The following is a 7,927-nucleotide window of genomic DNA, read 5'->3' as shown; positions in this document are numbered from 1 at the left end:
ACTTGTCAGTTGATGACAATACTGTCCAAATGCTGAATCACAGCCAGTTTAGTTCCCATGGGCCAACTGAAATTTAATGATTGCTTAATGTTAGGTTATCATTTTTAAATCACAGAGGGACATAAGGGTGTTTCTTAGAGAGAAAAAAGGACAATGAATACATTCTGTTGTATTAAAATTTGTTCAAATTTAGTTTAGGACATGTGTTTTATTCTTTTAAGCTAATATTATATTATATTATATGTTGTGCTCTTCTGTGTTGTAAGGAAGGGTGTTTGTCCTGTCCTCAGGGTTGTATTTTCTTATTGGCTAGCCTACATGGTCCACATTTGCAGGAAAAATGATAAGTGCTAATATATAGGCAGAATAGGCCCCAAATGAAGTGTACATGTGCTTAAATTCACTACAGTGTTTGTAGGTTGTAAGGCTAAGGTAAGCAGTGGTGTAAAGTTTTTGAGTACATTTTAATTAGTTACTGTACTTAAATATCTTTTTTGACTACTTTGTAGTTTTACTGAGTATGAAATATATTCGCAAGTTCTTTTACTCTACTAAATTTTTGAATAAGTAAATTAACTTTTTACTCCAGCACATTTGTGATGAGTAATGCAATTACACATTACATTTTGCATGGCACCTCACTTTTTCTGCAGCAGCTTATTCTGATATAAAGAAGTGATATCGCCATTTAAGGGCACTAGAGTTACTATATCTTGTGTGTTTTGCCTTTACTCACTCAAACATGTCAACAAGGCTACTTTATGCGTTTGAGAGTGCATTAACCGTTGAGAATCTCAGTTTGCTCGCTTTATGAGATGAGGTCATTACTGCAATTGGTGATGCAGCCGAAACCAGCATATCCAGTGCAAGTTGATTATTTAATTTTGCTTAACATTATTTTTTCTATCCACTATATTGACGAGACCTTTTTGAAAGATATTGGTTTACTTATGGCATTTTTGTGCACTTGAGCTTATCTGAGACTTGAGAGTTTGTAGCCATTTAAGAGGCTATAGTGTTGACCATGGTTTATGGCTATTACAATGTTCAGTTTTATCCTGATTTTAGAAAATAAACATAATTTCTCATCTGACAATTCAATTGTTTATTTTCATGTTGTGGCATGTTTCTTAGATGTTGAGCACTAGACTGGTGCATATTTGCGCCTACATTCAGTATGAGTAAAATGCTGATAAAATCAGATATAAGACTTTTATTCACATCGTATTGGAATTTTTGACCAGTATCTTGTAATGGATTTATTCTCGCTGTATCTGTACTTTTACTTAAGTATGGTTTACAGGTAGTTAACACCTCTAAAGGTAAGAAAATTATCTTAAATAATCAGACCACACTGTAAAAAAATTCAGGTCTCCTATTGAAAATTTTCTAGTGACTGATCACATCTACATTTTTTCATTTGGCCAAATTAAATTTCTGTGAATTTGTGATGAGAATTAATTCACATAAATTCAAATTGTCCAACTAAAAAAATTAGATGTGACCAGTCACTAGAAAATTTTCAATTGGAGACCTGAATTTCTTTTACAGTGCATTTTTTAAAGATGGGTTTACTAAAATTATATGTGCAGACAGAACTTTTCTAGGACATGCTCCTTTTTCAAACATAATATTTTCAAACATGTTTTATTATTAGTAACATTCATTGCTAATGACTTCATTTAGACAACTTTAAATTTGATTTTCTCAGTATTTTTTTCCCACCCTCCAGATTTTCTAAAAGTTGTATCTCAACAAAATATTATCTTATCCTAACTAACCATACATCAATGAAAAGCTCATCAATTTAAAAAAAGACCATTATGACATATACATATATCAAGGTCACATATTTAGGATTATGCAGTCAAGCCTATAGAAACTCAATTTGTTCATGCAAGTATTAATTATGTATGGGACCAAAATCGTCAGAGCTACCCATGAGTTAATTCAGAACACTAAAAGACATTTTTCAAAAACTGTCAGACAGACTCTTGTCATTCAAGTCCTATGGTTGATGATGAAATGCTGTAAAGCAGTGCCCTCTGCTGGTGTGTACACGTATTGTTAACATATAAAGAATTTGCTTTGTAGCTCTATTTGGATTACGTACCCCAATAGAACCCCCCCCCCCCCCACATACACACAAAAACACACAATAATGGAATTATTTACTCAAATATAATATTTACAAAGATTGTTTTAAAATACATTCAAATAGGGAGTAATGATTACTAAGTAGGCTATGGATTTTTTTTCAGGCAAATCCTGATTAAAATTTTAGTTATCCTAATATAATAGATGACAAACTAAAAATAAATAAAAATTACAACGGTAAAGGTTACACTATAGGCATTTTCAGAGAAGCTTATGTTAGGCCTATTCAATGTTTGTCCATTAGAGGGCCACAAAGAGCCAACTGTTTAAATTAAGTAAAATGTCAATACTAGCTGTCTGTATGAGATTAATATCAAAATCTCTAAATAATAGTTTTTTATTTTTTATTTTTTTTATCTGTGTGAATGTGTTTAGTCTTTAGTTTGTGTTAGAATTGTTTTAATTTTTATCTTATTTTATATAGTTTTATTTTATGTTTTATGTTATTCTAAACGCTATGGCTATACCTATATATATATATATATATATATATATATATATATATATATATATATTAGAGGTGGGCATCGATTTAAAAAAAATCTAGATTAAAATCTAGAATCTAGATTAATCTAGATAGATTAATCTAGATTCATTTAGAATTTATTCTAAATTAAAGGTCAAATGGCATGGATTGTTTTATTATTTTATAATGTTTCCTGAGGTGTACTTATATTGTTAGTATGGTTTATATATATATGTATATGTATATATATATATATATATATATATATATATATATATATATATATATATATATATAAAAGCTCATAATTTAGAAATAAAAGGTATTTTTTCTATACTGATATTAGCCCTCTGGCTTGAATGCTGTTTCAAGGGGCTGACACTGCTGTGAGACAGCAGTGAAAACACGCACTGTTGTGATTGGCTGACATCTGCATTTGAAATGAGATTAAGGGCGTGGTTTAGTCAGGCGCGAGCAGCTGCAGCGCTTCCTGCGATTGGTTATATCCAAGGGGGTAATCTAGCGCTCGGAAAGCGTTCCACCCCTAGGGGCTGCCATTGCTAACCAAGCCATCACCTGCTGTTAGCATCCCATTGACTCCTATTCATTTTCGAGTCACTTTGACAGTGAATAACTTTACATCTGAGACGTTTAAAGACTCCATTTGTCCATTGTTTATTTCTAAAGAAACACGACAATGCATAAAAGGCTCCGTTACCTTGTATCTTACACTATCGCCCCATAGAAGCTGTTTTTGTAAAAATAGGCTAACTATTGCGTCATAACCAACGCGACTCTGTCGCACAGTTGAGAAATTACCGTATAGACCTGAGGAGACGCTCGCAGGCAATCTTCTACTGTCTATGAGACAGTCGGGGGGACGTGTAGACATAAAGTCTGATAAAGTCAAGGGGGAAGAATGGGGAGAAGCCCGTAGTGAGCCAAAAGCAACGGGAGAAAATATTTAAACAACGTGATTCAGCTTTAAATTTCCATAACTACTAGAAGACCTACAGCTGTCAGACAGGAGGCTCACGTCACATCTACGTCGTCAAGCTCAGTCTGAGCCTGCGCAGTTCGCTCAGCCATCAGGAAGTGAGTGCTCCTATACTGACATCACTTAAGGCCGTAGAAGGCAATGGGATCTCTCCGTCCATTTCTTTTACTGTCTATGGTTATATCTCACGTTCACAGCAGGCTGTCAGCTAGTCTGTTTTGATCGTCTTTACAACAGAAGCAAACGAAGTAAATCAATGTTACTCCAGTGCAGTGTGCAATACATATCTCATTGCTTTCGATACTCCCTCTGTGTAATTGTTTGCATTATTTATTGGACCATAATTGATCATATCGTCAAAGCTGAGCATGATGATGGATCATTAGTTTTCATTAGTCTAGAATAGTGCACTGCACTGCACACAGCTGGGCAAAATAGTGCCATTTTATTGTATTGCATACATCTTAAACCAAGGCAATGCATAAGCCTACATATGCTTATGTACACTAACTGTTCAGTACTTGAGAGCCATGGCGATTTTATAAAACGTAGATTTGCACTCCCAAGTTTACATTTTCGTCACAAAATTACCCCAAACAGCTAAGACTAATCTAAACACAATCTAAACTGGCTATGAAATTGTGAACTTGAAATATAAATCTGAAGACACGCACATTTAGCGCTTTTCTTAGTAGGCAATGAACATGAGATATAACAATCAGAGCAGAGCCTTTTAGCCAATCATAGACGAAAAAGGCGGTAAGGTAAGGTCAGAACATGTGACAGAACAGACAAACGACTCTCTTCAACCTGACATTGACCTGACCTACCATCCTGGGGAAAAAAAATATTGGGTCCAGGCAGAAGCTGTCCCTGCGTCCCAATTCGCATATCCATACTAAATAGCACTCGAAAATAGAATTAGTATGTCCCAAATCGTAGTATGTTGAAAAGAGTATTCCAAAGATACCCGGATGGTTTACTATTTCCGGTCCGAATTCACAGTATGGATCGATGGGCACTCTAACAGCTGATATTGCCCACAACCCATTGCGAGATTTCAACACAGATAATAATCAAAAATGTTTCTTGATTATGAAATCCTCATATGAGAATGATTAGTGAAGGATCATGTGACACTAAAGCCTGGAGTAATGATGATAAATTCAGCTTTGATCACAGGAATAAATTACACTTTACTATGTTCACATAGAAAAAGGCTGTTTTCATTTGTAATGGTATTTCACAATATTACTGTTTTAACTGTATTTAAAGCCTACTTTATTGTCAATAAATAGCCTCCATTGAGATTGCTTGAAAAACACACATAAAGCATATATTGTCGCAATCGTCTGATTGCCGTCGTCACGCTTCAGCTCATAACGATTGTTTTTCTTCAGCTGCAGCTCCAGCGTGACAAAGTTTGAATCCGCTTTTGGACTTTCTGTGAGAGCGCCCTCCTCATATTTAGATACGAATAAAATGCCAGGTCATGCATAGATTATTTTTTTGTCTCTGAATTTAAATCTTGATGTATTCACATTGGTTTCTATGTATTAATACACTTGCCCGTGAACTCAAGAAGCGCGCAATCAATCGAGGTAGAGAAAGCTCTCTTTAGCGTCCCTGTTAACTTGCCTGCCCTCGCACAGGTAACACCGGTTCATATCCCGGTCGGAGCGGGTCGACTAGGATCGGGGAGACCCAGTAAACCTGTGGAGGATGAATGTACACTTTATCAAAAGTGCAGGGGACACGTCCCGTAATCTACGGCCATGCTAGAATTGAACACCGTCAGACTCGCGTGGTATCTCGGTAGCCCGGCGTCTCATTTAATGGCGAGCTCAGTTGACGCTGTGTGCTTCAAGATTCTGACGCAAGTGAGCTAAGATTCCGATTGGCCCAGAGAAATGTCAGTTATAAGAATTATCCAATAGTGTTTCGCATCTCTAGTCTACAGAACTGTAGACACCCCCCCCCCCCCCCCCCATAAAAAAAACCCTCTTTGGTTCTACGCGATTCATGTAAATGACCAAATTGACCAAGAAAACGGCGATTGTCGCCGAAAAGCGACAAGTTTGCAGGTATGCTGATGGCTGAGCGAACTGCGCAGGCTCAGACTGAGCTTGACGATGTAGATGTGACGTGAGCAACCTGTCTGACAGCTGTAGGTCTCCTAGTAGTTGTGGAAAGTGAAATCTGAATCACGTTGTTTAAATGTTTTGTTCCGTGGCTTTTGGCTCACTATGGGCATCTCCCCATTCTTCTCCCTTGACTTTATCAGACCTTATGTCTCCACTTCCCCCCGACTGTCTCATAGACAGTAAAAGATTGCTTCTGGAGTCTTTAAATGCCTCAGATGTAAAGTTATTCACTGTCAAAGTGACGCAAAAATGAATAGGAGTCAATGGGATGCTAACAGCAGGTGATGGCTTGGTTAGCAATGGCCGCCCCAATGGGTGGAATGCTTTCTGAGTGCTAGATTACCCCCTTGGATGCACATAACTAAGCGACAGAGTCCGTTAAAGATGGAGAAGTAGTATATCCTGAAGCTTGCATACTTTTCTGCTACACTCTCAAAAGTACTTTTTCTTCACAAAAGAGTACATACTTTTAGGACATAGTATAAGTAGGTGAATTCAGCATACATCTCATTTCGGAAGGCTGCGTCCTCTGGAGGTCGCATATGAAGGCTGCATGCGTCATAAGGCCGTCTCATTTCAAAAAAGTGAGAAGGACACTCCAAATGCGACCTTCGAATGTGTCCTTCTTTCACAGGAATTCGGAGTGTGCATGAGGTGTATCCTTCACGGCTGGAGATAACCCACAATGTTGGCATAGCAATGTGATACTTCCTGCCTGTGGGTCCTACGAAGGAAGTCTCGTTTAATTCTGATTGAGGACACTCCGTATACTGCATCCTACACAGGATGTGTCCTCCGGAGGATGCAGCCTTCGAATTTTAACGAAATGAGACACAGCTAGAGACAGGGAGAGCTGGGGAAAGACTGCTGAGAAAGTGTTATTGTAGAGTTGTTGAGAGCGCTGTGTGTGCGCAAATTTATTTTGATTGTATCTGAGAGTTCTGAATAAACATGAGTGAACTTTGCACCATTATTTCTCTCACAAAATGCTTTCACCACAACTAACAACAAACACGACATCGACATGAATACAGTAAGAGCTTCTGTTGAGCAGTTTAACAGCGTCATTCAAACGGCAGTTCGGGCAAGTGTGCACTGCAGATGTGCGTGATTATCAGATCTGAACATTATAAAGACTGTTCTTTGATCTCTCTCTCTGTAGTTTAATCATCTAAATAACAGATTTGTTTCATGCTAATAACATAAACAACGTGAAGTTGATCGTTTTAGTCACTGGCTCTATTCATTGATAAATCAAGACGGCCAGGGGCAGGACTGAATCCATTCTCTATTAATTCTCTGTGCGGGCAAACCAAAGGAAGGGGAGAAAACCTTTCCTGGTATGACGTCATAACAGGAGAATCCAAGATCGGCTCGTCTGAGCTCTCATTTTCTCAAAGGCAGAGAAAGACAGCCAGAACTCGGTTTACCGATCAAAATTTCTAGCCACTTGGGGACAATATTCAGGGTGGTTGTAGGGCTGTGCAATTAATTGAATTTCAATTTCAATTTTGGCTCCCAACAATCACCAAAATAGTATAATCGAGAAAAAACAATTATTTTGCATTGTTCTGTTTTGCAAGAACACTCTTATTTTGTCTTGCGGTCTGAATGAAACGCGCGCGCACATCCGCCCCTCCCGAAGCCACAAACTTTCTCAGGTCGTGACTCGTGTGCATATCATCCGCTGGCATTTAAAAACTTGGCACGAGTAAAGATGGCAGAAGGAGGGCAGTTACAGCAGCGTTTGGTGAGCAAAAAAAAAGACTTGTCTGGCAACAGTTTGGCTGTGAGGAATTAGACGACGAGCAGAAACATGCTACGTGCAAGATTTGCTACATAGTGGCTGCAACGCGAGGGAACACCCCAAATTTGTTTAACCACTTAAAAATTAAACACAGTGACCTATGACAATCTAATAAAGAAACAAAAACAGCAATCCACAACGCCCTCAACATCCTCCGTAACCCAGGCATCCATAACAGACACACAACTCCCTATCCGATTCCGTTCCAAAGTTTTTTCTGCTCATCAAGCCTGCATTTATTTGATCAAAAGTACAGAAAAAAAAATCATATTGTGATATTATGACAAATTTAAATAATTGTTTTTCAATTTATTATACTTTTTCAAATGATCATTTATTTCTGTGATACAAAGCTG

This window comes from Pseudorasbora parva, chromosome 7 (assembly GCF_024679245.1).
Source record: "Pseudorasbora parva isolate DD20220531a chromosome 7, ASM2467924v1, whole genome shotgun sequence".
In the NCBI taxonomy this organism is placed as follows: domain Eukaryota; kingdom Metazoa; phylum Chordata; class Actinopteri; order Cypriniformes; family Gobionidae; genus Pseudorasbora; species Pseudorasbora parva.
Note: the sequence above shows the minus strand (reverse complement) of the source record.